The sequence below is a fragment of the Heloderma suspectum genome, chromosome 2, assembly GCF_057233095.1.
Source record: "Heloderma suspectum isolate Gila_16-S chromosome 2, 16-S_ref, whole genome shotgun sequence".
Taxonomy (NCBI): domain Eukaryota; kingdom Metazoa; phylum Chordata; class Lepidosauria; order Squamata; family Helodermatidae; genus Heloderma; species Heloderma suspectum.
In genome coordinates, this window is record NC_139459.1 from 36,418,924 (window position 1) to 36,427,997 (window position 9,074).

The 9,074-nt window shown below is 47.7% G+C and overlaps 1 protein-coding gene across 1 annotated transcript in view; it reads right to left on the minus strand.

Moving 5' to 3' along the window:
- Positions 1–9,074, minus strand: part of ARL15 (ARF like GTPase 15) — a 447,774-nt gene that overhangs the window by 306,017 nt on the left and 132,683 nt on the right. The window lies entirely within an intron of this gene.

Here is a 9,074-nt window from a genome sequence, read left to right on the forward strand (position 1 = left end):
AGGACGCCTCAGGGGCTTTGGACTTCAGTTCAGTCTTCCAACTGAGATATTTATGTTCCCTATTTTTCGCCATAATAGCCTACGTAAATATTTACGTAGGCTAGAACAGCGAAAAATAGGGAACGCAAATGGCGGCCGCTGTAGCCGCCGCCATTTGCGTACGCTGTTGTTTTGGGGGGGGTTAGTCGTGATAGGCTATGTAAATACTTACGTAGCCTATCACAGCTGCAAGGATTCCAATGGCGGCCGCAGCAGCCCGGCTGCGGACAGCCAGGAGACCAGCCGCCGGAGCCGCCGCCGGAGCCACCCCAGGTAAGTTCCGTCCCGGGGGGAGTCTGCGGGGGGGGCAGGAGGCCGTTCCGCCACGGATTCCGGGGGGCCAGATTCTAAAGAATCCGGCCTCACTGGAATCCGTGGTGGAATTCTCTGCCATCCCTAGAGGAAAGACAATATATGCATCAGACTACAGTTGTTGTCAGTTGCGAACTGAACAAATGAAGCCCATTTAGCAGAGTACGAGCAGCACGTGGATGGTTTCCTAGCCACAACGAGTACAGCCTGCACCGTCGGGATCAGCAGGGGGGCGGTGGTCAGAGGTTGGATCTTCCACGCCGTAAGGTTCAGGGTGTGGAGATCAGAGTGGAGGATCCAACCCTGGTCTCGGGAAATCAAGTTGTATATCCTTGGGAGCGGTAAAGAATGTCCATGTGCTAGGTTTCGTAGCATCGTGAACCAGGGTTGCCTGGGCCACCAAGTGGCAATTAGGATGTAGTTCGTGGCTTCCTGACTGATTTTGGAGATCACCCTTGTGAGGAGTGGGAATGGAGGGAAAAGGTAGAATAGGCGATCCTTCCATTCCAGGAAAAAGGCATCACCCAGTGATCCGTGGCCAACTCCGGCTCTGGAACAGAATTGTCCGCAGGCCATGTTCACTGGAGTCACGAAGAGGTTGATCTCTGGTCGGCCCCACTGGTTGAAAATTAGTTGCAGGACTGTCTTGGCCAGCTGCCATTCGTGGGAGCACCAGAGGAAGCGGCTGAGAGCGTCTGCCAACAGGTTGTCTTGTCCTGCTATATGGAGAGCGGTCAAGCAAATGTCCTTGGCAACAACCCAGTTGTAAAGGTGTACAGTGAGAGAAAGGAGGCAGGAGGAGTGTGTTCCGCCTTGCTTGTTTAGATTCCAGAGAACTGTGGTGTTGTCTGTGAGGATCTGGATGTGTCGATGTCAGAGGCACGGTTCGAAAGTGTGGAGAGCTTTCCAAAGTGCCAACAGCTCCAAATTTATATGGTACAGTGTTTCCTTGGAGGACCAGAGACCCTGTGCTCGAAGGGGGCCACAATGTGCTCCCCAACCTAGGAGGGAGATGTCTGTGGCCGGAACCCTGGATGGAGGAGCGGGAAGGAATGGCATCCCCTGGGTCAGATGTTTGGAGTTCATCCACCACTTCGGCTGAGAGCAACCTCCTCCGGTACCGAGAGTGTGACAAACAGGGGGTTGCGGGTCAAGCCAAAGGTCTGGATGAACCAGTGTTGTAGTGACCACATCCATAGCCGAGCCTATTCCACAACCGATACTATGGCTGCCATGTGGCCAAGCAAGCATTGGATGTCGCATGCCCTGGCACGACGACCGGAGAATATTGAGGTGGCTTGTGTGACGAGATTTGTGACACGATCCGTCAGAAGATACGCCCGTCCCATTCTGGAATCAAGGACCATTGAACCATTCATGTGGGGGTCAAGTGGGACTTCTCCTTGTTGATTTGTAGTACCAGTGTCAGAAGAAGGTCCAAGACAATCACGATAGCATGCAATAGGGCTTCTCAAGAGGAGTCTACTAGTAGCCAATCGTCTAGATATGGGTAGATCTCCACTCCCTTGAGGCGGAGGTAAGCGCAGACCACAGCCATGCACTTGCACGAGGCTGTTGAGAGACCGAACAGTAGAACGTTGAACTGGAACAGTTCCGCTCCGCTTGCAAAGCGGAGAAATTTTCTGTGTGAGTGTTCTATCGCTACATGGATGTACTTCAAGATCGATCGTGGCAAACCAAGAGCCATTCTGGAAGAGTGGGAGAATTGTGGCTAGGGTTGTCATCCTGAAACTCTTGGGGATGACAAATCTGTTCAAGTAGTGAAGGTCTAGAATGGGCCAAAGGCCTCCATCCCATTTTGGTACCATGAAGTACCTGGAGTAGAACCCCTCCATACCGGGGTTTAGATGAATGCGCTGAATGGCATCCTTCCAAAAGAGAGATTGAGTTTCTTTGTGGAGGACCTCCGAAGGCAGGGCGATCCGGACTGGGCCCAGAGGCGGGAGTGTGTTGAATTCTATCCTGTATCTGTGACAGATAATAGCTAGCACCCAGTTATCTGATGTCATTCTTGTCCAGGCCAAGTAATATTGCCTCAGGAGGTCTCCGAAGGGTGGATTTTAACTGTTGGTACAGAGGGGAGAGGAGTCAAAGACGACATTTAGAGAATCCCTTGCCCTTCACTTTCTGTTGGAACCTGGGGAAGGAGTAGTTTTTTCTCTGGTGCTGCTGCTGCTGTTGTGGATATCTGGGTGTCTGGTCCCCAGATTGTCGAGGTGGGTAGGGCTGGTGTCGGTACCAGCGATGTTGATGGTACAGAACATACTGCTGTTGGCATTGGTGGGCTTGACCAATGCCCATCTTACGAGCAGTTGTTCTGGCTTTTTCTACCGAGTCCATCTGTTTGTCCATTTTGGCACTGAATAAACCCTCAACGTCGAAGGGTAAATTTTCTATTCGTGAGCAAGCTTCAGGAATTAGGCCTGCAGAGCGAAGCCAGGCATGCCGCCTCAGGGCAACAGATCCCATCATGCCTTTGGCATTGCAGTCTGCCTGATGATGGGCAGTATTGATCTGCTGACGAGATAGTTTGGATGCCTCCTCATGAAACATCCTCGCTAAGCCGCATTGATCCTCAGGGAGGTACACGATGAGGGAATCCATTTTTTCCCAGAGGAAAAGTTGATACCTGGCCATCATCGCCTGATAGTTGGAAACTCTAAGTCCCAATGCCGCTGAAGAGTAAAGGCGACGTCCAACGACATCGAGTTTATGACCCTCCTTATCCACAGGCGAGGCATGTGCTTTCTGCGAGCGACCTTGAGCAGACTCCACCATTATGGAGTTTGGTTTAGGATGTGAGAAGAGGAAAGATGCGTCCATCTCTTGAACCCTGTATATTGATCCCAGCCTCTTGTACGTCAGGGTCAAGGATGAAGGCGTTTTCCATGTCTGCTGGACTGCACTCAGCAGGGCTGGAAAAGGAATGGCCACCGGGGTGCACAAGTCCATCACGACGGCATCGAATACCAGATTGTGGAGTTGTTGGGGAGGTTGTTGTACCTCGATTCCCAATGATTGTGCCATTCTCAGCACCTGTTCAGAGAAGTGCCCCATGTCCTCAGAAGGCGAGGCTCGATCTCGTCTCGACATCGTCTGGTGATGGGGTCGATGGAGGGACCAAAGAGTAGGAATTGGATTGGTAGTCTTCCCCAGAATCCTGCGAGTGGCAGGTTGTTGTGCTACATCAGACACATCAGGAGGAACTGGAGGTGGCGGGGCTTGATAGTCCCGACTGGGTTGAAGTAGTGCTAAGGACGTGGAGCGCCTTGGTACTAGGGATGTCAGAGAATTCCGCCACGGATCTCGGTGAGGCCGAATGCCAGTGCATTATTTGGGCCATAGGCTGGAGGAGAAAAAACACGTCACCGCTGAGGTGAACGATACTCTCCAACGCTGCCAAAAATTGTCGCTCCTTCTCTCTCTCTCTCTCTCTCTCTCTCTCTCTGTCAAAAGAAGTTCCCCATGAAGTAAAGCTAAGGCAGTCGAAAAGGAACTGAGGAGAAGGCGGGAACCCATGCTATATATGTCAGAGATGGTGGGGGATGGGTTCCCACCAAAAAACTATGCAGCTTGAAAGTTTCCCGAATGAGTCTCCACGCAGGCGCAGAGCCCATATGTGTGATGTACAGAGACCATGAAGAACTATTCTTAATGGAGCTACCTGAGAATATACCCATTGTCAGGGACTTACAGACATAAGAACAATTCCCACCCACAAATGAAAGCTTATGTTTCATTTATGTTATGCTTGTAGAAGAACTAGGAAGATCACTCCTCTTCAGCCGTTCTTAGGCTGCAGCAAGGAGGAAGCCCTTGGAATGGCTGTATGCCTGCCCATGCACAAACCCATAATTAAATATATTAAAGGCACAATCCTATGCACGTTTAGACAGAAAAAAGCCCTACAGCTCCCAACATTCCCCAGCCAACAAGGCTGGCTGGGGAATACTGGGAGTTGCAGGACTTTTTTCTGTCTAAACATGCATAGGACTGCGCCCTAAGTTTTGTTTTTTACTAAAGTGTTGCTATGACAGAAGTCAACTGATGGTTTATGGGACTGAGGATTTTTTTCCATATCCTACTGAGCCTTGATGGCCTGATTTTTTAACCTTCTCCATGGTTAAAACTCCTTCGCAATTCCTGAATGTTTGTGTTCAGTTACATTGTCACAGCTGGTGGTTTGGCATCAGACAGGGTTTTGGTCTTAGAGGGGCCAAATAGGGCGCACTGCAAACCCTGAGACTGAGAAAGTGGGGTGGGTGGGTGGAGGGACTTAGGACGCCTCAGGGGCTTTGGACTTCAGTTCAGTCTTCCAACTGAGATATGTAGTAGCTGCACCTCCAGGGCAATGGTTAGAAGCTGCAGTAGAAACATATATTGTTCTTGCACCACGTACCTCCAGTGATTTTATCCAGCAGTCAGATTAATTATACAATGTTCAAGCAAACTGAAACTCCATTTTAGGATAGCATGATACTAAAAACGAACTTACAATCTACCTCCTAGGCTTTAAATTTAAAATAATATTTTACTGAAGTTATATTATCACAATTTAATCCTATTAATCTAAGGAGCAAAAGTTACACTGGCCAATAATAATAGTAATAATAATAGAGGAAGGAACATTAGAAATATTATTCAAAATAAGCAGATAAGATTAAAAAGATCAAAATTTTAAAGTAGTTTTTAAAATATGGCATGTACTAAAATAGAAAACCTATGTTCCCTTTTCTGGAGTTCTTCCAAATATACATAGATAGGATCAAGCTGCAGAGGCCAAGCATGGGGAGGAAGGGTAGTTTATTGGGCCCCAGGCATTCAGGGGCCCAGCCCAGACTGCAACCTCATTTCCACAAGGGGAGAAATTGAGGCTAAACTGTAGAGCATGTTTGAGGATATTTTTGAAAACTTATTTCCCTATATCTATGGACCAAATGTCCAGATCCTGAGACATATGGGGAGCTAATCAAAAGCAGTGTTAGAGAAGAATAAGCAACATTCAGAACAGTGAGTTGCTGGTGCAGGCCCTTCTCCAGAACACAGAGATTTGTGCTTCCCTGTGTGACATTTTCTCTCAAGAACTACCACTCCCAAAGTTCCTTGTGCAAGTACAGGAGAGAGAGAGACAAAGCACTACAATAATGACGGGCATTGATCCCAAAGACAGTGCTGCTAACTTATGGGCCCAAATGTATGTTAGGGGCACAGCAATCCAATGGCCCCTAGACAGTGTCTGGAGCACCACAGAATGCTGTAGATCTCTTTTTCCATGCCCATAGACTGGCCTACGAGCACGGAGGTGGAGATCCAATTGTGGCTCTCCTCCTCCGCGCCCCCAGCTGCAACAGAAAGCTCTGTGGTGACTCCTCTTTCTGCGGTTGCAACAGCAACCTCAGAAGAGGTCAAGGAGGGAGGGAAGGGGATGTTCCAATGGATGAAAAGGGGAAGGAGAGGCATGGATCTGTAAGATCCAGAAGCCTCTCTATCACCTGCCCCAGCCCACAGGAAGGTAGGGAAGCTAGATGTGCTGAGAAGCCCATCAAGCTCAAAACTGGATAACAACAAAATCAGATGTAAGGCTGTAAAAGCCTCCATTGTCCTCCCACCCGGCCAGGCTCTTGCCAGCAGGGCTTTGGGTAGGGGGCTTCGATCTCAGATCCCTCTGTCTGAATGCCTGTCTATCTGTCCATAGGATTGCACTCTAAAATCACACACACACACACCATACTGCTATGTCTGACTAGAAATACAAATTGGGAAGGTAGAAACCTAATGTAAGTTAATTTAAAGGAACTAAAAGAAGCAAAGGTAACCTAGCTATTTTGTCTGTTGAGTGTGAACGTGCAAGAGAAATTGAATCTGGAGAGAGAATTCATGACTTTGCAATGAAAAAGGCCAGAAAATAAAGCTTTAAAGTTAATTGGTCTATTTATAACATGCTTGGGGCTGTGATGGTCCATTGGAATTAAAAAAAAAAACATTGGCAGAATAATACCTTTATTAGGGCCAAACAAACAAAAAAAGCACAAAATAGTCAGCAAGCTTTCCAGGGCCTCATCTACATGAGCCATTTACTCTGGGGCTGCTGTGATTTGAGGTCTTTAATCGGGACACATGACATAGACACCACTTCACATCCATACCGTGGTTTTCATCCTGAAAATGTGGATTTCTGCAGAGGCATTTTACTCTGATCTTTTTGTTTACTGTGGAGTTCCTGCGGCTGCTGAGCTGTCTGTCCCTTCCCCGAACTGACTTCACATTTTGTGGTGGGCATGTGGTGGGTGTGTTTTAGTGATTGCAGCGTCACTGTGTGACGCTCCTTCACTATTGTAGTTATCCCCTCCTCTTCATTCCTTCGCAGCTGCACAGTTACAGTGGCATGAAGAAGCATGCTCATTTCTTCAACCACACATTCACAGCTTCGTATTTTCGCAATGGCTGCTTTGGAGTCAGTGGCCAAGGGCCAGGGGGTTTCATGGAAACACCTTGAGATACTGGACCTACTCGACATGTGCAGGGAACAGAAGGTCCAAGACCAGCTTCACTCCAACCACAGAAACATCAATTCCTATGAGCTCATACCTCAGGAAGTGAGGAAAAGGGGGCACAACCGCAGTGTTGTGGAATGTCGGACAAAAGCCTAACTTCAGGGGGATCCATTTTAGAATGATGGCTGGGCACATATGTCTCACCTGGGCACACCCCTTCGCATGTATGAACCATCATGGGAGTGTGGGGCTGGAGGACCGCTGGTACTATTGTGTACAAACAGTTGGTATGGTAACGAAGGAGCAACCTACCCACATTTTACTGAACGAGAAACAGACAGACACAAAAGAACTCCTAACATACACAAGAACCACTAAAAACTGGGGTGTCGCAGCTGCATCCTCACATTGCTGTGCAATGCACACTTTAAAAATGTTTAAAAAAATATGTAGTGCAACTGGAGACTGCCACAGTTTTCCCCACATTCACAGCTGTGTGTTATGGCACAGCAGATTTTTCCTTTGAAGAAGTCTGCAGTAAATCGCACCGTGTACCACAGCAGAAGCTAATTCGCAGCCGCGCTACTGCTCAGCTACAGTGGAACGAAGGTTGAAAGCAGTGCCGTGTAGACAGCCCCTAGGACTCTTCTTTCAGGCTGGATGTTATTTTTGTTAAACAAAAATTACAGAAAGTCGGGGTCATGTAGCAAATGTAGCAAATTTCAAAGCTAAAATAGATTTTTTTTATTTTCTGTCTCATGAGATTGTATGTATGGGATGGGATCATGGTATGCATGTGGGAGGCACCCCATATTACAAGCTTGTACTGCCCCTCCCCCACCAATGATATTTGGACTCTTAAGCTGTAAACCATTACTTAAATTATTTTAGTGATAATTATTTAATACAGCAAAAATAATAAATACAAATATTATTTACCAGTAAGTTTCTCTGTTTCATCTTTGATCTGAAAAGAAACAGCCTTAAGTTAAAAATTCAGCACTAGCAGGGCTGTAACAGTTTTATATATCATGGTCAAATCCTAAGCAACTTGATTGGGAACTTGAACTTCCAAGTTAATGTGTTCAGAATCGTGACATAAGAATGGCTAGTAATTCACATATTTTGTAATTATAATTTCTTATTGTGATTGTTATTATTGTGACCCTGCTGAACGAGGCGAGCTGTGGTGTGTGGGGATCCCAAAAATCAGGCAGAGGGTTCTTCCATGAGTGGACCCCTTCCTCTCATGGAAGGTCCCTCTAATGGAAGGCAGATCCTGGATCCAACGCCATCTCTTTTTTTCCTTGTCATCAGGTTTGGGGTGGCATTTGGAGTCCTGAACCAGTTTGGGATCAGCAGTGGATTGGAGGCAAATACACTGAAATTTAATCTGGACAAGATGGCAGGTATTTATAGGGATGTATGAAAGTCACTTACCTTTCCGCGGATTATGTAGATGGGGGGAGAATCCTCGATGGGGGAATCCTTGACGGGGGGGGAGGCGATCCGTTCCTCCCCCCCGGAATCCTCCCCCCCGGAATCCTCCCCCCCGGAATCCTCCCCCCCGGAATCCTCCCCCCCGGAATCCTCCACGGCCGGCTGTGCTCTGCGGCAGCTCCCGCGGAGCAGCCAGTCAGGCCCAGCCAGGCCAGAGCCGTCCGCAGCCGGATTTCCGGCCACGGAGGGCTCTGGGGGGGGGAAACACCCGCGTACGCAAATGGCGGCAGCTACGGCTGCCGCCATTTGCGTTCCTTATTTTTGGCCGTCTTAGTCTACGTAAATATTTACGTAGACTATGACGGCAAAAATAAAGGGGAACGCAAATAGCGTAGCGGGCGCTATTTGCGTCCCTTTTTGATTCACCGTTTTAGCCTACGTAAATATTTAAAAACGTAAATATTTTTTTAAAAGGCTAAAACGGTGAATCAAAAAGGGACGCAAATAGCGCCCGCTACGCTATTTGCGTTCCCCTTTATTTTTGCCGTCATAGTCTACGTAAATATTTACATAGACTAAGATGGCCAAAAATAAGGAACGCAAATGGCAGCGGCAGTAGCATTTGCGTACGCGGGTTTGTTTTTTTAAACCCAGCTATGATAGGCTATGTAAATCTTTACGTGGCCTATCATGTCGTTTTTTGTTTTAAACCCAGCCATGATAGGCTACGTAATTTTTACGTAGCCTATCACGTCGTTTTGGGGTTTT